This window comes from Sciurus vulgaris (assembly GCF_902686455.1).
Source record: "Sciurus vulgaris genome assembly, chromosome: 1".
NCBI lineage: Eukaryota > Metazoa > Chordata > Mammalia > Rodentia > Sciuridae > Sciurus > Sciurus vulgaris.
In genome coordinates, this window is record NC_136461.1 from 50,769,487 (window position 1) to 50,792,408 (window position 22,922).

Consider the following 22,922-nt stretch of genomic DNA (forward strand, 5'->3'; position numbering starts at 1 on the left):
TAACTCCACACACATCAGAATAATGAATTATCCGTGACACCACAGCAGTGGAAGCAGTACTGTTTCAGGAATTCCAAATTGCTTGACAATGACATCAGGAAAGGGGACCATGATAAGGGAAGGGCTGGTGCAACTGAAAGTTGAAGAGAGTGGAAAACGGAACCAATAAGTAACCAGAGAAGAAATAGATTAGGCCTGCCAAGAAAGAGAGAAATTCTGTTATAGTTTGGATGTGAGGTGTCCCCCAAAAGTTCATGTGTGAGACAACACAAAGAGAAATGTTTGAATTATAAGAGCCTTAACCCAATCAGTGAATGAAACCCCTGATGGGATTAACCGAATGGTAACTGAAGGCAGGTGGGGTGTGGCTGGAAGAGGCGGGTCATCGGGGGCATGCCTTTGGGGTCTATATTTTGTTTCTGGTGAGTGGAGTCTCTCTCTCTCTCTCTACTTTCTGATCATCATGTGAGCTGCTTCCCTCCATCACACTCTTCCACCATGATGTTCTGCCTCACCTCAAGCCTCGAGGAATGGGGCCTGCTATCTATGGATTGAGACCTCTGAAACCATGAGCCCTCAAATAAACTTTTCCTCCTCTACAATTGTGCTGGTCAGGTCTTATAGTGACAGCAGCAAAAAAGCTGACTAAAACAAATTTCAAAGTTTGCCCAACAGAAAGTTTGGCATAGCCTCTTTCTGTGAGAATTCCTTCTCCCTCCAAACCCAGTGCCCCATGACCTGCCTTGACTACTCCAAACCATCTTCCAGTGCAGCTGGCTCAGGGGCCCTTCCAGGTGCAGGTCTGATGGAACCCCAAAGGGTGGAGACAGAGACACTCCTTGCAGAAGGAATGTAACACTAGCCACCTGGCTTACCTTTGAGGCAATGGCACCTGACCAGCAAGTGCTTGAGTTTGATGGAGCTCATTCCAGAAGTTAGGGATAAGGAAAGTGAGCGTGTGGATGCTCTGGGAGCTAAGTGTGGTCATGAAGGAGGCAGACAGTGGAGAGGCATGGAAGGTTCTAATCTGGGGTGAGGGAGTGTGATTGGGGAAGGTTCCTAGGCAGAGGATTCGGCTGCCTCACTCCCTCAGCCAGGCCTGCAGTCTGTGCTGGGTGATACCAGCAGTCAGGGGAGGCTTGGCAGAGTCAGGTGAAGCCTGGGGAAGAAAAGGGTGATGCTTGGCCCTTCTATCATGACAGCCTCTCCTCTTCCTCCTGGGCTTTTCTCCCTCCCACCCCATGCCATTACTGAGCCTTGGGCGTGGAGCACTTGTCATACTCAATTTATCTCTTGCAATCCTCACACTATAACCCCGAGAGGATTATTATTATTCCCATTCATCAATAAGAGAGGATGAGGCCGAGAGAGTTGACACGCTCACTCAAGGTCACAAAACAAACAAGCATTGGAGTAGAATGTGCCTTCAAGTCTGGCCACCTCCAAGCCTGCGCTGGGAGAAGAAGTCACTTAGAAACATTTGTCCAGTCCTGTGAGGTAGCTGGTTCACAGAGGCTCCGACCGATCCTGAGTTCTCCTGAGGGGAGATGTTTCTGGCTGGTGTTCCTCTACACATGAAGAGCCCTATGGGCCTGAGAAGGAGAGAGTCTCTCTTACAAAGCCTCCTGGGCCAAAAGAGAGCTCTTCTTCTCCAAGGTGGACGCCAAGCACCAAGCACTCTTCCTCAGCTGTATGTTTGACTGAACAAACTGTCACCAGCCCCATGGGGACATCAGTCAGGCTGGCTGCCTTTGGCTAGAATTAGGACTTCAGCCTGTCTTATACCTAAGAGTAGGGCTACGGATAATTATTCAGCATACATTAGGTCAAATTTCACTAAAAGAACTTTGTAGAGACCTCTAAGATTCCTCTTTGTCTTGACTTTTACTAATATGAATCATTTCAAAGCTAAAGACATTAAATGTGGTTGACACTCCAACTCCCTGAAGAAGGGACTGGGTAATTTTTCATTGTTAAGGCCTCTATAAACACAGGAAGGAAAGAAGGGAACGTTCCTGCCCACGACTCACCACTTCCACCCCCCCTCGGCCCCCTCCCACCACGGCCTTCTCCACTTTCCTCCCTGATCCGCACGGCAGACCTCTTGGAGTTTAACTAAGGGAGATTCCTTGGAGTGGGTAGATGTTTGATGTGGTTAGGTGAGTGGGAAAGAAGAATAATTGCCACATCAACACATGCTACTTTGTTATACAGTGGAATAGGAAAATAGCTCTGTTGGACAGAACTCCCTATTAAAATGCAAGCTTGCAACCCTCTGGAATAGTTGAGGTTCTGACATTAAACAATTTCTTCCTCATTCTGTTAAGCTCCATCCCCAATGTTCGGCACTTTTTTTTTTTTTTTGTGGACTGGGGCTTGAACTCAGGGGCACTCAATCACTAAGCCACATCCCCAGCCCTATTTTGTATTTTGTTTAGAGACAGGGTCTCACGGAGTTGCTTAGCATCTCACTGCAGCCGAGTCTGGCTTTGAACTCTCCATCCTCCTGCCTCAGCCTCCTGAGCCACTGGGATTATGTTTAGCACCTTTAAAAACTTGTTGTTGTTATGTAAATTTTCATTCACTTGGCCTATCCCAGGTCAAAGATCCCCAATCAGGGTCCAACCTTTCTCATTGGCTCATCATACTCTAGATTTATATAGTTTTCTCTCTGTAGCACTTCACTCCTAGTCATCTGTAAGCTTGCAAATGTGAGAATTCTTGCAAGACTCATTCCTGTCCAACTCTCAGGTGTAAAATGTGGCAGGCACTCAGCATGGTTCTTAAATGAACAAATGAAAACAGGAAACAAAATGGCCTGTCTTCAAATGGTACACAAGGACAGAAATTAACAGGTGCTAAGCACTTACTCTGGGAATCAGGTACTGGGCATAATTTTTCATTTCACCCTCACACAAACCATCTTGAGACATAGGGCCCACTTACAAATGAGGAACTAAGGCACAATGAGGCTAAGTGGACAACCCAAACTTTCCCAGTCAAACAGACACCTCGTGTGGCTCTCTCATCCACGGTGTCTTCCGGATCCTGTGGGGCAGTAAAGAGGTGGGGACTGCCCCTTCAAATCCACAAGGCTGTCACTGTCCGACGGCAACGATGGTCCTTGTGTAATTACCAGGCCATGTTAGGGACAGCTCCAAAAGGTCCACACTCCCTCCCAAGAGCATGGATTTCCTAGGTCAGCCCAACGCCAGCAGCATTTACCCACCCCTCCCCCTCTCCATACTTATTCCTTTCATGATGCCATTTTCAACCTCATTTCTAACCTCAAATCCAAATAAAAAGGGATCTTCCCTTCCTTAGTCCTAAAACTGAAACCTGGTTCTGTATTTTTGTTCTCTTCAAACCCCTCTTTATTCTGCAATAATAGAAATGCTGTATTTCATCCCAGAGTAGGCTGCATGCCAAAATAAATAGCACCTTGGATTTCCTTGAAAAGAGAGCTTGGCTCAACACACAGCCTCACTGCCACGAGAATTCTTGGAGAATTCAACCTTACAAAGTCAAATATTTAGCAAGGTAGTAGACCCAGCAGCAACCCACCAATCCCTGCATAATTGCTTGCAAAGACAAAGCACCCTTTCCAAAAGAGAGAAAGAAAAAAAATCATCCATACCTGGGACTGATCCTGCCAAGATGATGGGAGGTTCCACTTCCCATCCCTGGACCCCCAAGCCTCCAAGTGGAAATGTTTCCTGTGCTAAGAAGTAGGAGGCAGCTGACAGCCGCTGCTTGTCATTGGAAGGGTTGAAGCTCCTGCACTGGAGGAGGGCAGAATCTAAGATCTTGCGAACCGAGTTCCCCAGTGCGCTCACTTCCCGACCCGGGAAACAGGGAGATAACTCACGCTCAATGAGGAACGCATTAACACGATCTCATTAACCCCATTCCCACATTTTCCTGCAAGTGTCTTTCATTTTTGCCTGCATTGCAGCAGCTGGATCCGGAGCTTCATGAAAAAGAAAGAACAGTTGCAGTGTGGGGGGGATGCTTGAGTGTATATTACCTTCCTGAGCATTCTCCCCCTGCACAGCCTGGCGCGGGAAGGACTTCTCCCGCCCACAAAGCCAGCTTGGGGCTGCAGGAACGGAACGGAGCAGATTCCTGTGAGTTCAGCACAGCCGCCTGCTTCCCAGCTGTGAAAGGACTTGGTCAGGTGATCCGTGACCTTGCTGGAAAAGCAAATACTGACTTCCTTTTTGCTCCCAGGGATAGGTGAGTGGGGTCAGAAAGGAATTCACTGCTCAATAAGTTAACACTGGATCTTGCAGAAAGAGGGAGACCGCTCAAAGCCTTCCACTGGAAAGTTAGTTCCCTGAACTGCCATCATTTCTGAGGGACCCATCGAGAGAAACCCTAACAACATGCAGCCTTCCTATCTGATGCTGCCAAATCTGGGAGCTCGTCTCGACAGTCAGACAGTCACGTAAGTCCGCTTTCCCTCAGCCCCACTCCTCACTCCCACTGCAGCCGCTGTGGCTCATTAACGAAACTGAGCCTAATAAGGACGCGGTCTCCTTAGGAGTTGAAATCCTTCAGGGGGACATCACTTCCTTCCTGGCTCTGCTTTAGAAACATCTATCCCTTGCTGTTCTCCTGGGGTCCCAGGACCCCATGAAGCCTCTGATCATTAAGTGAATGGAAGTCTGGCAGCAGATGGGGGAGAGCCAAGATAGGAACAATGACCAGTGAATACCAGGGGCCAGGCAGGCAGCTCCTGCTTCCTGCTGCTCCACCAGTCTGCTGCCCTTGAACACCAAAACACACCCAATTCTGGCAAGAAAAGCAGGCAAGTACTTGCTGTGACAACCAAATTGCCATCCAGTGGCTCCAGCTACGGCTAGGGTTTCTAACAGCAGTAGAGACCAGTGGCTTGGGAGGGATGGGATGGAGGAGCCAGGCAGAAGTCACAGCTGTGGGAGGAGGAGTGTCCCAGGTGGTCCTAGGCAGGCACCTAGGAGTCCCGCCCAGAGCTGCTGCAGCTCTTTGGAGCAGAAGGCAGGAGTGGGTTCTCCAAATTTGTGCTGCTCTTGGCCCTAAAGGAGACAGGCAGGCTGGCATGGTCAAACACAGGGCCCAGAGAGCTTTCAGGCTCCTTTATGCAGGCTCAGCAAGAGGATTAGAAGGACCTTGTTCTTTAGACCTCCCAGAACTCCAAGCAAGATCATCCTAGGAAGCAAAGCCCCACCAGTAAGGAACATCAGATGCAGCTCTGACCTCCACAGATACTGATTATTAGGGTGCACTTCCCAAGGCCAAGGCAGGTTTCTGTCTAACCCATGCTGTAATTGATATGGCACTAAGTGTCACCCTGAAATCCTGCCGGCATCACACCTGGTATACTTGAACAGCACTTTACATCACGTCTCACACACTCCATTTATCTTCACACCAGTGTTTAAGGCAGCCAGACCAGGGACGAGTAGCTCCTTTGTACAGGTAAAGAAAATGAGACAGATGGTCCAAGACACTTCCCTTTACTCCCACAGGCGTAATGATTGCTGGGGTAGAATTCTGTGTTCTTCCCATTATTTTCTTTGAAAGATTGTAGAGCATGTTCATCTACAGATGAAGAGATTTCCTGAAGGGCATGGGATGATGTGATGGTCCACAAAGCTATGGAATCAGTATGCATTTTTCTCAACTGTTAAAATTATTCGTCTGTGTTAACTAAGAACCTAGACCAAACCATCAGCATAAAAAAGAATTGGAAATAGACCTTGAACACTAAGGTTATATGAAAAATATACTGAGGAGGAAGTTGCCTCCCTGATACATTTTAAATAATCACTGACCATCTCCTCCAAACTGGTTAGAGAACGACTTGAGACATACAGCATTTCTCTAAGTAGCAGAGTGAAAAAGAAGCCCTCCATCTTACCAGTCTCGTGTCTTGCCAGCCACCCACTCTTCCCTCTGCTCTAACTAAGGACAAGCATTCCCCTTCCTTCTCCCAGGATAAAGTCTTATCTGAGACGAGGAGGTGCAGTGCTTACTCCCGGCAATGGATCTTTCCTGCAGGACCAACGATCCACCTGGCCAGCTGTTCCGCCTTGTCTGCCGGCCAGTTCCTGCCTGTCATCACAGCCTTGCTCCACCATCCACTCCAAGTGCACTTCCTTCCTTTGGTCACCATGGCTCCTGCCTGCCTCCACTGCAGAGTGTACCACTGAATTCTAATTGCTGCCTCGGTTTCCCTGACCAGCACCACAGGCTAGGTGCTCCACAGTGTGTGAAACAGAGCCCACCCACAACCCCTGCAGTTAACGCAGGCCACCTCCCCAGACACTCCCTTACCTGACAGGGGAGCACGTCTGCTTCAGGTCTTCCATCAGACCAAAGAGTGGAATCTAAAAAAGTTGATCACAGAAGTCGAGAGTAGAATGGGGTTACCAGAGCCTCGGGAGAATAGTGGGAAGAAGGGATGGGGTTTTCCTGAGTTGATTATTACTCAATCCAAATATCACACTGTCCCTCACAAACGTGTAAACACTGTGTGTCAATCAAAAAATAAAAAAGATATTAAAGGTAAAAATTACAAAGGAATGTAAAATGAGGGGAGGAAATACTACCTTCCTTGAGTGCCATCAATCAGATTCCAAACGGAAGACACACAGGACAAAAAAGGCACACATGCGCGCACTTAACTTCCTCAGACCTCCTTCCAGGGAGAAATAGCACAGTTCTTGAGCTCTGTTTGAGAGGTTGCAACAGACACTGTGCCAACTGCCCACATCTCTCAGAGGAGAAGAAGCTGTCTCTTGGAGTCTGTAACCTACCCAATACCCCTGCTTGAACTCCATGGCCAAGCTGAGGAAAGAGCAGAACAGGAAGTGGGACCCTCCACTCTCCACACGAGGAAGCCCAAGTTCCCAGGTTACAGATCTAAAGCAAAGCAAAGCTTTGACTCAACGCCAGATGGTCCTCCTTCCAGTCTAACACTCTCCACGACACCACACAGCCTGAGCTGGGCAGGTTGTGAGCACGGGGGACACGCAAATCCTAAGGTACACACTCCAGTCTGGTGTTGTCCAGGCAGAAGGTGGCCTCACTGAGGAGCCATCTGCATGGGAAGCCTCACCACGTTGTCCAGGGGAGCCTGGCCTTCTGTCTGGGGGTCCTCTGAGGTCCTGCTGTGTGTCATGGCATCCCCACTCCTATGCCTCACATGTCTTTAGGCCTCTTACCAACTTCCTGTTACTATCAAGCCACCCAGAGGATAGCCTGGACCGACACGCTTATCCAACAGGGCTCTACAGAATTATTCACCTGAGGGGAGGTTTTGACTCCTTTTCTTTCTTTCTTTCTTTTTTTTTTTTTTTGTGGTGCTGGGGATTGAACCCAGGGCCTTGTGCTTGCAAGGTAAGCACTCTACCAACTGAGCTATATCCCCAGCCCTTTGACTTCTTTTCAATTCCTGTGGCCCAGGTCCCTTTTGTGTGGTGGAAAAAAGAACAGTCTAAATTCTACAAGATGGGCGTTCAGCAGGAGAGAAGGAAAAAGAGAATTCAGTCTTTTTTAAAAGTATTTAAAAATTTTTTTTAGTTGTAGATGGACACAATGCCTTTGTTTTATTTGTTTATTTTTATGTGGCGCTGAGGATGGAACCCAGTGCCTCACAGGTGCGAGGCCAGTGCTCCACCACGGAGCCACCACCGCAGCCTGAGAATTCAGTCTCTGAAGACCAACCTGCATCTGAGAGTCCCTTGGGCTTTTGTACTCTCCACCAGCAGTTCAATTATTTGGCAGGCTGTGAGACGACACAGGCTAGGGAGAGGCACATGTGTTAGGTGTACGCCCACTGAAATGGAGCCTCTCAGGGTACACCAGTCACAGATACAGGCACCCTCACAAACGCAGCTGGCATGGGCAGAGACAGAGATTATTTATGTGAAGCCACAGGTGTGGTGATGGGCGGGGGCGGCACTGAGGAATCGGTTGTTCTAAAAACTGAGTCCTTAAAGCAGATAAAATTTTCTTAAGGCAAGAAAGGACAGGGAAAGAGGAGGCCACACTGATCAGTGGAAAATGCTCCTTGAAGAAAAAGAAAGGCATTAGGGTCTCCATGGAAAAGACCTCCACATCCACACCTCTCCCTTCATTCAGACCCTTCCAGAATGCTTAGTCCTTGACTGCAACGTCTGTAAAATCAAGATGACAATAAATGAACAAGGAAAGGGCAAGAGCAGGCAAGTTGTCAAAGAGAAACACAAATGGTTAGTACTTGAAAAATATTTAACCTTATGAATTAAAAACCAAAAAGATGCCAGATAAATACTCAGATGCCATCCTCCTTGTTTACCCTGCGATGTGCCAGGAACTCTAGGTCCAATGCAAACACCATCTGACCTAACTCCCACAATCACCCTAGGCAGTGGCTGGGCTGTTTCTGTTATTTAAGGACAAAGCTGAGGCTCAGAGCAGTTGCCCAATGCTGAGACTATCGGTGTCAAAACTAATCCACGTTTTTCTGATGCTAACGTGCTGTTCTTAATCATAGTAAGACAGATTCTCCTACATGTTAGATTAAAAAAACATTTTTCAAGCTGCGTGCGGTGGCTCACACCTGTAATCCCAGCAGCTCAGCAGGCTAGGCAGGAGGATCACCAGTTCAAAGCCAACCTCAGCAACAGCGAGGCGCTATGCCACTCAGTGAGACCCTATCTCTAAATAAAACACAAAATGGGCTGGGGATGTGGCTCAGTGGCCAAGTGCCCCTGAGTTCAATCCTGGCTACCAAACAAAATTTTTTATCAAAGAATGATCATCAGTGCTCATAAGAATGATGAGAAGGGACACCCTCCCAGCAGACTGTCCCAGAGCAGGGCAGCTGCAGCCAGTTGAGGGGTTGCAGGCTGCAGCAATGTCTCCAGGAAATTCACAGCCTGTGTGCTCTGTGGCACTGTTGCTTGTGCAAGTGCAGGTGGGAATCTAAAATCAGAAGCAACAAAATGAAATGGTGATGAGTTAGGAAGACAGAAAGGGATCATCACATGTGATTTCTTGGTCTAAAAATCATCATGACTATGGATGGACAGATTCTTGGAAAATGAAAAATAAATCAGGGAAAAAAACTGACAATCCTACCAACTATATCAAAGTACTTCCATGTTCATCTATTTTGCATATGTTAATTGAAGGGCAAGTTCTATAGCAGCTGAGAGCCTGGGCTCCAAGTCAAATAGTCAGAAATCCCCACTCTGCCACTTCCTGGCTGAGTGACTTTGGATAAATTACTTAACTTCTCTGAGTCTCAATTGATTGTTTTGAAAATAGGTCTAGTAATATTTCTTGTAAGCCATGGAGCTGTCAGGAGGATCAAATAAGATGACTGTGTGTAAACACTTAGAACAGAGTCCCGTGTGTAGTCTGTGTTCAGCTATTAGTGCAATAATTTCAATTATGAATGCAATTTTTTACTTAGAATCCTCTCACGTAACCATCTTAAATAGTACAGTTACACTTGCTGTATAATAATTACTATACATGACTGCACAAGACTTCACCGACTTCCCCTTGTTTTTCAAACCCACTCCCTACTGGAGGTCATCCCATTTCTTATTTAACTTTCCCTTCAGTGCTGCCACATCAGCCAGTCTGACAGGTGGTTTTCGGGGCAGTCTCCAGGAAAGATCCCAATCTCAGGGGCTTGCAATCCATCTTCACAGACTTTGAGGTTAGAGAGAGGTTCTAGCTGTGTGAACCTGAGCAACTTCCTCATTCAAGAGCCTCGCTCAGTGCACCGCATGAGCACTGCAGGAAAGAAGATGCTAAGTGCTTGTGCCGGTTCCTGGTATGTAACGAATACTTGGTAAGTTTAGCTATGATTGCATTTGATTGATTGATTGATACAGGGTCACGCTACGTTGCTCACACTGGTCTTAAACGCATCCTCCTGCCTCAGCCTCTGGAGTAATGGGGACTACGGGCATGCATTAGCATGCAGGCTTAGGGTTACAATTTAAAACACACAGTGTGAAGAGAAAGGGCAAGAACCAGGTTTGTTTTATTCATCGCCCTATTCTTAATACTTGGAATGGTAGGAACTCAATAAAAATGTGTTAAATTACTGGACAGATGGGTGGATGGATGGATTAGAACCCATTGCAGCTGGAAAGGATCTTATAAACAGTTTTATTGACATATAATCTACATACCATATAATTTATTTATATAATTGTACAATTCAATACTTGCTATATACTCAGAGATGTGCAAACATCACCACAGTTTAATTTTAAAAACTGTGAAAAATATACATGGTAGTTATCATTTTAACTATAGATATACAATTCAGTGATGTTAAAGGTAATCATAATACATTGCATAACCATAACCACTATGCAGACTCAAAACTTATTCTAACATAAACTTTGTGCCCATTAAACAACTCCCTGCTGCTTCCAGTCCTAGTAACTTCTTTTTTACTTTCTGCCTCAATGAATTTCCCTATTTTAAGTACATCTCAAGTGGAATCATATAATATTTGTCCTTCTGTGTCTAACTTATTTCATCTAGTATGTTTTCAAAGTCCATCCAAATTGTAGAATACATTAAAGTTTCCTTTCTTTTTAAGGATGAATAATACTTCCTTGTATGTAGCATGACACATAACACATTTGTTTACCCATTCATCTGTTTACAAACACCTGTGTTGCTTCCACTTTTTAGCTATTGTGAATAATGCTGCAATGGATGGCCACTGTGTACAAATACCTGTTCAAGTCCATGGTTTCAGTTCTTTTGGATAAATACCTAGGAGTGGAATTGCTGGGTCATATGGTAATTCTGTGTTGAAATTTTTGAGAAATCAACACTCTGTAATTTACAGCAGTTGTACATTCTCATCAGCAATGCATGAAGGGCCTAATCAACACTTATAAAAAATACAGCCATCTTAGTAGGTGTGAAGTGGTATCCCATTGTAGTATTGATTTGCATTTCCCTAACCACTAATGATGTTGACTATCTTTATTTAAAAAAAAAAAAAAAGTCTATTCAAGAACTTTGTCCATTTCTGAATTAGTTTACTTTGGGTCTTCTTGTTGTTGTCAGAGTTCTTTATGTATTCTGGATATTAACCATTTACCAGAGATATGATTTACAAATAATTTATTCTATTGTGTAGGATGTAATTTTGCTTTCTTGATAGCATTCTTTGATGTACACAGGTTTTTTTTTTTTTTTTTTTTTCTCACGGTGCTGGGGATCGAACCCAGGGCTTTGTGCTTGCAAGGCAAGCACTCTACCAACTGAGCTATCTCCCCAGCCCTGTACACAGGTTATTACAGTAGGACATTCAGCTTATCAGTATTGTCTCTTGTTGCATGTCATATCCATGAAATTGTTGCTAAGTCCAATGTTATGAAGATTTTTCTCAAAGTTTTCTTCCATGAGTTTTGTAGTTTTATCTCTTAAGTTTTGATCTTTGATTTGTTTTGAGGTAGTTTTTGTATATGATGTAAAATAAGGGCTCAAGTCCAATATTCTGCATGTGATTATTATTTTTTGCCAGCACCATTTGTTGAAAAGACCAGTCTATTTTAAAACACATTCATCACCCTAAGAAGCAGTTCCATACTTCCTAACTATCACTGCCTATTTCTTCCACCCTTGTCCCAGCCTTAGGCAATATTAATCTGAGATAGATTTGCCTATTCTGGACATTTCACATAAATGGAATCATGTAGCAGGTGGTCTTTGTTGACTGGCTTCTATCACTTAGAATGATGTTTTCAAGGTTCATCAGACCTGGAGAGGATTCTTCTTCTTCTTCTTCTTCTTTTTAATATTGGGGATTGAACTGAGGGGTACTCTACCACTGAGTGACAGCCACAGTTCTTTTTAGTTTTTATTTTGAGATAGGATCTTGTTAAGTTGCTGAGGCTGGCCTGGAACTTGTGATTCTCCTGCTCAGTCACCCAAGTTGATGGGATTACAGGAGGGTGCCACTGCCCCCAACGGAAAGGATTTTTACAGATCATTTAACTGAATTCTATTTTTAGAGAAGGAAAGTGACACCAATGTCACACAGTACCTCAGTAACGGAGTCCACACTAAGGCCCAGTCCCATGTTTTCTTCCTTAGTCACCCTGACCCTATTCCTAGAAACATCTCAACACGTTAAGAGGGATGGCAAGCTCTCAGTGAGAACTGCACTCTCTGCCTCCCTATAAAATTTTAGACTTGAGTCTCTCCTTATTCAGACTGTGCCACTTGGACAGATGTCCCCCACATTGCATCTTGTCCAGATCCCACCCATCCCTCTCAGCCCATTCTTCCCTGGCAAGCCATCCCAAGAGCCTTCCAGTCTAATTCTCCATCTTTTGAAATCTCATGGTGGAGAATAACTATGTATGTAACCTGTGTGAGGCCACATGGAATAAGAAATCTAATTCTAACCAGAAGAGGCTTCCTCCAGTTGAGAATAGCAAATCTCTTCTTTCTTGGGAGGTGAATGCTGAAAGGTTTAGGGAAAGTTTGATTTATCTGACATCTCTGGATATGTTTTGGATCACCTTTTCTACACAAGTAGACCAGTTGCTCAGCAACCTATTTCTCTTGCTGGACAGAGGAGCGACAAAAGTCAGCTTTGGAATCTAATAGACATGGGTTCAAATGCTCTCTTTTCGGGCTGGGGAGATAGCTCAGTTGGTAGAGTGCTTGCCTTGTAAGCACAAGGCCCTGGGTTCAATCCCCAGCACCCCCCCCCCCCAAAAAAAAAAAAAAAAAAAAAAGAAAGAAAGAAAGAAAGAAGGCAAATGCTCTCTTTCCTACATGTTGAGAACTCATGCAAGTTAACTAAATTGCCTCATGGTACTTATCAGTGTTAGTTCTATCGCTCTAACAGGTACCTGAGATAATGAACTATAAAGAGGAATGGTTTAGAGGCTCCAGACTGTAATCAAATGGACCCACTGCCTTTAGGTTTCTGGTGGAGGTGATGAATGGCTAGGAAGCAAAAGAAGGAAAAGAAGAGACTGGGGTCCCACAATCCCCTTCCTGGGCACACCCCCAATGACTCAAGACTTCTCATAGACCCCACCTCTTAAAGGTTCCATCACCTCCCAATAGCATCACCCTGAAGACCAAGCCTTCAACACACGGAACACTGGGGGACATTCCAATCCCAAAGCACAGTACTACCTTATCCTGCCTTCTTCCTTGCTCTCCCTATAGTTATTTAATTCTTCTTGTTGAACCAAAAGCTCCCCGATGCGGAGAACCAAGCCTTCCTCATCTGAGTCCCTCACAGTGCCCCCAGGGTCTCTTATCAGGGGCCAGAAATGCCCCTGCTATTATATGCTTCAGCTCCTCAAATCGATAATTCTCAAAGCTGAGTCCCTGGCCCAGTGGAAGAGTGTAAGAATTTCCAAAAGAGCCATAAATAGATCCTAAATACATGTGTTTTCTTCAGTTCTTATGAAAAACTGATATAATTACATGGGATTTCATTTTTATGAGCAACTAGGAACATAATTAATGAATTATTAATAATTAATAAAGGTTGGCATTAAACAAAATTCGGTCTGTTACAAGAGTCTACAGAGAACATTAATTATTTTTCTAAATTTTTAAATTTTCTTGTAGTTGTAGATGGATGGAATGCCTTTATTTGTTTATTTTTATGTGGTGCTAAGGATCAAACCCAGTGCCTCACACGTGCTAAGCAAGCGCTCAGCCACTGAGCTAAGCCCTGGCCCAGAACATTAATTACTCTGCAAAGAAGTGTGACCTTCACCATCACTAAACAACACACTGCAAAACTGTGCAGGCACCAGAGCCAAGATGTGGAATTCCTGCAATTCTCAGGAAGGGCGTTTTGTTATTACTGCAGGCGACATCTGAGCTGCTTTTTTCAGCTACCCAGCACCTTGTGGACACCCTTCCTATGCCCGGTTATTGCCCTCCTTTGACGTCTTGTCTTCTCAAGGTTTGAACTGGAATTGGCAGTGCCAACCTCCTTCACAACCAGGAGTCAGTCATGGGACCTTTGCTCAGCAGGCAGAGACACTCAGGCCAGACTTCAAAGTGGAAGAAAGTACCTGGGAGAGGAAAGGCTAGAGGCAAGTGACTCTGGGAAGGGTGGTGGAATGACATTCAGCTACTTGATAGCCTTTAATGAATTCCTCTTGCGTAAGCTTTCCAGAGCAGGTTCTGTTGTTTGCAGCTGTGACCCTCGACTGCTCCAATGCAGTACTATTGTCCTAGTTTTTGATTGCTACTGTTTTATAAACTTATATTACTTATAAAATTACTTTTAGGAGTTTTTGTTGATTGTTGCCTTCAATATTTCCTGCTTTACCACTTTGACTATTTTTTATTATCCTTTAACCCTTTATTACCAAATTATTTCCCACTGGAAAGTGGCAATGAGTCGACTTAGTGGACTACAAGGTCTTTTTGCTCTGCCGAAGTGGACCACAGTCAAGATGTCTTGGGAATGACAACTTGGAGGAAACATGTCCCAGCAATTCAGCTCCATCTCCTCCCTCTGAGTCCCCTCTGTGAAAACATCTCAAAGGGTAGGGACACACACACCCCGGTTCCCCCTCCCCTTTGGGCAGCTCCCATCCCCAGCATCATTGTCCCTGGTGAGAATCCAGCTGAAGGAGCTGCAGGTGCAGACAGTTTAGAGCTTGCGTGGGCTGTGGCATCTGCCTTCTGGGCTGGCAGGAAGGTTTTTCTTGGCTCAATTACACACAGCCTGAACATTCAAGAAAGTCAGTTTATACCCAACTGAGCCTGAGAAGTCATCTCCAGCTACTTGGGTGGAGCCAGTGATTCTTCCAGATTTTTCAGGCAAGTTGGAAGGCTTTTATTATTATTTCACAACACCCCACCTGGCCTCCACAAGTTCAGTCTGCAGAGGAGCAGGCATATGTGATGTGGGTCAAACCAGGATGACAGGCACTTGACCTCAGTAGTATGCTGGCCCAAGGAAGGCTAGGCATCATCTGAGATGAATCAGAGAGAGACAGCGAGAGAGGAAGGACTCTAGAAACTTCCACTGACCTCAACTTTTTCTGGAAGGAGATGAGATTCATTCAGCTTGCCACCTGGTAATACAATGGAATCCTATATACTGCTGAAGTCCAGGTTTTGTTTTGCTTTAATGTAGGTGTTACAGCTTGAATATATTTTTCTAACTTCATGTGTTAGGGACTCAATTCCCAAGGAACAGTGCCGGAAGGAGGACCCTAATTAGAGATCAGGTCATGAGGACTCTGCCCGCACACATGAATTAATGTCCTTGTCGCAGAGTGTTAGTTATGGGGAGAGTCGGTTGTTGTAAAGGTGAGTTTGGCCTTCTGTTGTTCAACTGCTCTTTGCCCTTCTACCTTCTGCTACACAAAGGGCCTCACTAGATGGCAGCACCATGCTCTTGAACTTCCCAACCTTCAGAACTACAAGCCAAATAAATTTACGTTCATTGTCAGTCTCAGATATTCTGTTATCTGGAAGTATCTTGGAAAACAGACTAAGACAATGGGTAAAGTCACTAAGAACAGGTGTTGCTGAAATTCTCATCCAGGTTTCAGTCCACCCGCAGCGGCTCCGAGGTTGGGCACGTGGAGCACAGGACAGGCAGACCTTCATTCAGCACTGTGCTCATCTCTTGCAGCCAGATGACGGGCTCCTTCCAGGCAAGGCTCCTCTTCACGCTTCGGCGAACACTTTATGGCACCAGGGTCTTGTAGGTGGCAAGTACCCAGTCAGTCCCGCGGATTCTCCAGTTAAGAGAAGAGAAATACACAACGGGACCTTGGATGTCATCATCATTTACTAATGGCGATACTGAGGCCCCCTGAGTTGCCCATACATTCATCATGGCTTTCTCAACTCCTAATCCAGTGCTCTCCATTATAAACCTCATCCTGATGGCGCTTGTCTGCAGTGTAATATTGAAGGATATGGAATTGACAGTTTCTTTAAAAACAACATGGTGGGTGTCTCAATTCAAATGAGGAAGAATAGAGTTTTTATTATGGTTAACACGTGCCAGAGAACTGACCATACTCCTACTGGTGACCTTTGTTTGCAGCCTTTGGCTTTTACTATTTACCATGCAATAGTAAAAACAGTTGTTCACATCAGTTGAGCACTCTCTCTGTGTAAGTCCTTTACTCATCTTTACCCAGTGCCTGGGATCTTGCTATCCTGACTCCTCAATAAACAAGGTAAAGATGGCTGCCTCATGGCTCAATCAGAGTTCAGTGCTGTGTTCGAAGACACAGCAGTTAAATAGGAAAAAAAATTAATTGGAAGCAATCCAAACCTTCACTTCAGTCTCTAGAGAAAATATCAAAGGGGAAGTGCATTCTTAGCACAAAGCAAAAGTCTTAAATTTTTGCTTTCCTCTCTCTGCTGTTCTCAGTACCAATTCCAGCAGAGCAACTGCTTCAGAAGCAGTGAGGTCTGTTCCCCAACAGACTCACCCACCTGGTTCCTCATCCAGTCATCTATCCTCTGCCAGGCTCTGTCTCTGCCCCCTTCACTAGGAATCCCAATATTGCCTCCATTTGTCCAGGGCTTTCTCATTGCTGGATAATTTATCTAATAAGAGAAACCACAGCGCAGCAGGCTATGCCAGAAATTTCCTTAGAAAAGAAATACTTGGCTCCACAGGTAAAAAAAAAAAAAAATTTATTTTGGTACCAGGGATTAAATCCAAGATGCTTCACGACTGAACCACATCCCAAGCCTCCTTTTTATTTTTGATTTTGGGATAGGGTCTCACCAAGTTGCTTAGGGCCTCACTAAGTTGCTTTGAACTTGCAATCCTTCTGCCTCAGCCTCCTGAACCGCTGGGATTACAAGCCTGGACCACTGCACCCAGTGGCCACAGGCAAATTTTGAATATTCGCATGTTTAATGCTTGTATTCCCTGTCAACACCTATTTTACAGATGAGAACACTGAAACTTAAAAATAATAATGCAAATATTTATGCTGTTATAACAATAATAATTATTGTTAGCTGGTTACTGTCCTCCTAAATTGCATATAGGCTGACATTGAATTTCACAATGATTATATTAGGTAGGTGCTATTATGTCCTTTTCACAGATTATTCTTTCAGGGGCACAAATCTAGAAAGTGGTAGGGTTTGAATTCAAATTGAGGTTTGTCTGACTCCACAGACCAAGCTCTTCACCACAGAGTGTGTTTTCTGACTTTCGGTTCCTATTTCTGTAACTGTCTATGAAGCAAGTTGCCAGTGGTATCTAACTAGAAAGAGAAGGAACCAGATGTTAGGATTTAGCAAAGGAATGGATCCCTTAAATTCCATCACCAGCCATGCTCATTAAATGTCAGATGACTTAAAATGTAAACAGCATTTTGGGGGGGACACAAAGGTCTACCAATAAGATAAATTTATTTGGGAAGGAACAGACTGAAAAATGCAGTGGCTTTCTAATTAACTTAAAATTATTTAATCAATAAAACACAATTGCTTTTCAAATTATCTTTGAATGTCTCAAAAAGGCTTGACATATTTAATTGCTGTTTAGCCAGAAAGCAGCAGTCAAGTTACCCAGATGTCAACTTCATATAAAATACTCTTTGTAGATCTTGCACTCTGTCAAAATTTCCATTACAAAGACATTTTCAGGCCTAATACAAGGGTTTTAGGTTACAAATTAATTTTGTTTCTCTGTCATCCAGCAGGCAGGGGCGGGGAGATTGCAGTGGCTGAGAAAGGCATCCATGGCATTGCATAACTCTGGACGGTGGTGAATCTCCTGGTCAGCATGCAGTTTTCCCCAAATCAGAGATGTGCTGCTGCCAGTGGTCCTCAGGGGAGCCCATGTCCAGCCCAGCTCTCCCCTAATGACAGATATAAACTATGAACTACCTTCGTCCAAAACCAATTTTTTTTTGGTACTAGGAATTGAACCCAGGGGCACTTAAACATTGAGCCACATCCCCAGACCTTTTTCATATGTACATTTTAGAGACAGGGCCTTACTAAGTTGCTTAGAGTCTTGCTAAATTGCTGAGGCTGGCTTGGAATTCACAGTCCTCCTGTGCCTCTGGGATTACAGGCATGTGCCACAGCACCTGGCCCTTCAGCCAAAATTTGAACCAGAAGTTTGCATGGATTCCACTCACATACAATCTACGTACTCTGAGGAACTCATGACATGAAAGCTCTGGGTAAGAGGGAAGGATATGAGCAATGGATACCAGACCAGAATCTCCAGGTAGGAATCTGTGTTTTAACAAGCCATCCAGGTAATGTTTATGCACTCTCTAGCCTACCTTTTAAAACACTTCGTAAACTAGCTGGGCATGGTGACGCAAGCCTGTAATCCCAGCAACTCGGGAAGCCGAGGCAGGAGAATCACAAGTTTGAGGCCAAACTTAGCATCTAAGCAAAGCCCTAAGCCACTTAGTGACACCCTGACTTAAAATAAAAAGGGTTGGGGTGTGGCTCATTAGTAAAGCCACAGTCTGGGTTCAATCCACAGTACCAAAAAAAAAAAAACAAAACCAAAACAAAAGAAACCCATACAAAAATACTTTGTAAACTATAACTCAGTGCCTCTCAAACCATATTATGCATTTAAATCTCCCAAAGATCTTGTTAGCATGCACATGTTGATTCTGCAGGTAGGTCTGGAATGGGGCCTGAAAATTTGCATTTTCAAGAAGCACCTAGAGAGGCTGGGGATATAGCTCAGTTGGTAGAGTGCTTGCTTCGCAAGCACAAGGCCCAGGGTTCAAATCCCCAGCACCGCAAAAAAAAAAAAAAAAAAAAAAAAAGAAGCATCTAGGTCCTAGTATCAAAGAGGAAGTCATGTGATCAAGATGTCTGCTTGGGAAGCTGTGGGGAAGAGCCCGATAGACCGAGGCACAATTCCTAGCAACAGAGCTTGCAAACAATATGACCTTAGGTGATTCACTTTATGCTTTGAGTCAGCTTTCTCAGCTGTAAGAGGATATATAAATAACACAATCAACCTATCATTATCCAATTTCTAAGGCGGTTCAGATGGCTACAGGCCTAGACTTCACACGGTACTTGCATGTAGAAAACACTGAAACAGAAGCTGTGCTTATTGCTGTTCCTAAAGGAAGGAAGAAACCAGTAGGTGCTCAATAATTGTTGGTTGCTTTCTTATTAACTTATTGAGAGTTGCTGTGTGATACACGAGGTCCTGTGCCAAGTCTTACATTATTATCACTTACTCTTCAATGTGCTAGCACCTTTGCATAGGCCACGAGGTTTTAGGGTTGGTTGGTTGCTTGCTTGGTAGGTTGGTTGCTTGGTTGGTTGGTTGGTTTGACAGATTAGGAAGCCAAAGCTCAGATAGGTTTAATAAACTGGTCACAGTCACAAAGATGGTAAAAGGCAGAGCTGAGGTTGAATTAAGGTGCTCCTGTCTGAGTTAGGTTTTAAGTCAGACTGAGGCAAGGTTCTGCCCACACCTGTCTGAAAGGCCCAGGTCTAGGGAAGCTGGTGGGTTGATAACAGACAACAGCCAGGAGCCATAATTCAGGGCCAGGGTGTAGAGACTGAGAACAAGCAGGAACTCTGAGCCGTAGAGGGAAATGAGGCCACAGAGGAGGAGCAGGGCCACGTTCCACAAGGATTTGAACCTCTGGCAATCAGAAATGGAACCTAAAGGGACAAGGACTGTGGGTTCAGTTTCTGTCTCCTGGTGCCTGACTACAGCACCCACACTTAATAGTGCTCCGTAAGGATACAGCTGACCCAGTGACTCGGAAGGCTGAGGCAGGAGGATCACAAGTTTGAAGGCAGCCTCAGCAACTTAGCAAGATCCTTTCTCAAAATAAAAAAGAAAAAAGGCTGGGAAAGTAACTCAGTGGTAAAGCATCCCTGGATTCAATTCCCAACACCAGAAAGAAAAAAGATACAGTCATTGGATTAATGAATTATATAATAGATTAAATAATATTTTGAAGGCAGACACTGATTGAAATTGGTGGGTGGGATGTATTTGAGCTGGGAAAAGATTTTTCACTTCTGGGCTTTTCTTCTTGAGACGAGGGAGCCGTTGGACATAAAACAACTGGAATATTTCCCTTGGAGCGTTGCCAGCACGCACAATGCCTCCTTTTCTTCGTGGGTCAGCCCCCGGTATTTGGGGCCCCGCCCAAGCCCCTCAGCATGTGTGTGCAGCCTGCAGCCTGCCCAGCATATCTCCCCCTTGTGCTCTGCAGCACCAGAACTCGCCTGCCAAGCCCAACACAAATGGCTCCTTCACCTTGGCCCCTGGCACCTGTGGCTCCCGCTGCCCTTACTTTTGTAAGTCCCCTTCAATGGCCCAAGCGAGGCTCCTGGGGTGGGGTCTGCCTGCTACTGTTGGAAGACAGCGATGCTTTCTCCATCATCCCATCATTTGCACAGGCCACCAATACAAAGTCACAGCCCAGCAAGCGTGAGGGAAGTAAAGGGGACTTCCCCTTTCAAAGACCAGCCTCTGCTTGCTCCGCTGAGTCTGCCCCTCCCTAGGTTCCCTCAGCCCAGCTGGGTCCAGCCTGGTTCCAGAGGACGAAGTTCATGTACAGGGGAGCATCTGTTGGAGGAGCGCTGCCCTGAGGGTGAGAAGTTCTGAAAGAAACACCCGGCTGGCGTCCTGTGATAGTAGAAAAGGCTCCTCAAGCTGGGATAGGGGATCTGGACAAAAAGAAAGCTTGGTGCCTTTTGATCTCACAGTCGGTCAGCTTTATTTCCTGATCCTGAAGTGAATTCTTCCTCTGAGCTGAGGATGCCTTGATTTTTCTTGATTTTTCATTCCACCCACTGGTGCCAATAGGGGTCAGCTACACCAGGAACACCACGGAGAAGACTGTTTTCTACACACCACCTGCAGTGACAGAAGTGTCTGCAGTCTGTAAAGCTGTTGTTCCTGAGGTGGGGGTCCCATTAAAGTGACACCCCTTTCTGGACCTCCGCTTCCCTTCTGTGGAACCTGCATTTCTTAATATTTGAGGCTTTCCCCCCGGCCCCTCTTAGTAGGAGGGGTAGTGGTGGACACGGCCTCTTGTATCTCTCCTTTTCCCCCTTGGGCCTCCATCCCCACTCTAGACTTCTTCATTGTCAGTCTCTATTGTGGTTTAGATAGTAGATGTCCCCCCAGAAAGCTCACGTGTAAGACAATGCAAGAAAGTTTAGAGGCAAGATTGGGTTAGGAAAGCCTTAACCTAATGAGCGTATTAATCCCCTGATAGAGATGAACTGGTGGTAAGTGTGGGCAGGCAGGGTGTGGCTGGAGGAGGCGGGCGCCTTTGGGGTTTGTATTTCGGCAGTGGTGAGGTGTCCCTCTCTCTGCTTCCTGGTGCTTGTCCTGAGCTGCTGTCCTCTGCCATACCCTTCCGCCTCCATGTTCTGCCTCACCTCTGGCCCAGAGCAAATGGAACCGGCTGTCTGGGAAATGAGACCTCTGAAACCGTGAGCCCCCAAGTAAACTTTCCCTCTTCTAATTATTCTTGTCAGGTCTTTTAGTTACAGTGATGGAAAGGCTGACTAAAACAATCTCTGTCACCTCCACTGATTGTTTTGGTTTCTAACTGCCCAGGGGGCTCAGAACTTCAACAACCCTTTTCATTACCTTCTTTTGGGGAGTATATGGAAGGGCCTGAAATTGTGGAGGGAAGTAGGAGGCACATCAATAAAAAGGAAACCACCAAGTTGCAAAAACAAACAAACAAACAAACATAAACAGCCTTTCTAGACTTAATGTCCAGGTCGTAGGCCAGGTTCTGTGGATTCATGGGTGAATAAGTCAGAGTTCTTCCCTTTAAGGAATTCACAGTCCAAAATGAGAGGCAGAGACCTAAACAAGAACATAGGGTGTTACAGGGTGTAATTAGGGCTTCACAGCAGATTAGGAAACATCACAGATGTTACTTGAGCTGGGCTTTGAAGGATGAGTAAGAGTCCACGGGCAAATGGAGCAGAGACGAAAACGCGAACAGCAGCTTCAGGAATGATCAGCACACCTGGCCAGGAGGTGGGGGCTGGAAGTCAGCAGGTTTCGTTTTGTGGAGTAGGAAACCTTCAAAGTTTCCCAAGCAGAGGAGGAACAGGATGAAATCTGGGTTTGGATACAATTCTGACTGCAATGAGGGGCCATGTCCCCAGATACTGGCCCATTAATAGACATTCAATAAATATTTAGAGAATGAACAACTAATTTCTAGAGGGAAGAGAGCAGCAAGTCTGGTGAGATGTCCAGTCAGCGCTAAAGCTTTTCACAAAATACTACTATTTTTTTTTTTTTTTTCTTTTCAGAGAGGAGCAGCTTTTCTTTTCCTTTATTGAACTATCACAAATGTATACACTCTGAAATTGCAGGCATAATTACACAAGGTCTTTATATGGCTGGTAGTTTTCTAAATGTTGGCTTTGTTTTCCTAAGTAATTCTCAGCTCTATGACAGCTGGGACGATGCCTTTTGTGCTCTCTCTGCATTGCCTAGCAGCCCCTGTCCCATACGGGAGTACACAGTAGGCTCCAGGCAAGCAGAACCATGATACAGATTCAAGGAGCACAAGAACTGGACAGGTCCAGATAACAGGTCCAATTCCTCGCTTTATAGAAGGAAAGACTGAGACAGAGAAAAAGGGAAATATGTGCCTCATTCAAGGACGTGTGTGCTCCTACTGCTAGGCTCTTGCATTTCACAGCAGGGAGCTGGGCCCATTCAAGACTCTGAAGTGTGAACAACGGGGGTCCTGGCACAGACTCTGAAATAAACCAGCCATGAGCCTGGATAACAGCGGGGTAAACAGAACACTGACACACCGACACAGAAGAATGCGCTGGTTGGTGCGTGTACAAGGTGTTCAGGAACCAATGCTTGCTAAATTCTGGAAGGAGCAGAACCTGGGACTAGACCAGTTAGAGGCAGGACAGTATGGGCTATG

General features: G+C 45.2%; 1 protein-coding gene across 5 annotated transcripts in view; it reads right to left on the reverse strand.

Annotated features, from left to right (window-relative positions):
- The window catches only part of KANK4 (KN motif and ankyrin repeat domains 4), a 77,643-nt gene that overhangs the window by 37,873 nt on the left and 16,848 nt on the right, over window positions 1–22,922 (reverse strand). Inside the window, exon 1 of one of the 5 annotated variants that reach the window (XM_079103648.1) lies at window positions 6,018–6,593. The exons of 2 other annotated variants lie outside the window; for them this stretch is intronic. The gene's annotated coding sequence lies outside the window, so the exon portion shown is untranslated. Of the gene's footprint in view, window positions 1–13; window positions 35–3,637; window positions 3,739–6,017; window positions 6,594–22,922 lie in introns of those variants that run through there. 2 more of the 5 variants (XM_079103646.1, XM_079103647.1) reach the window with 2 other exon arrangements.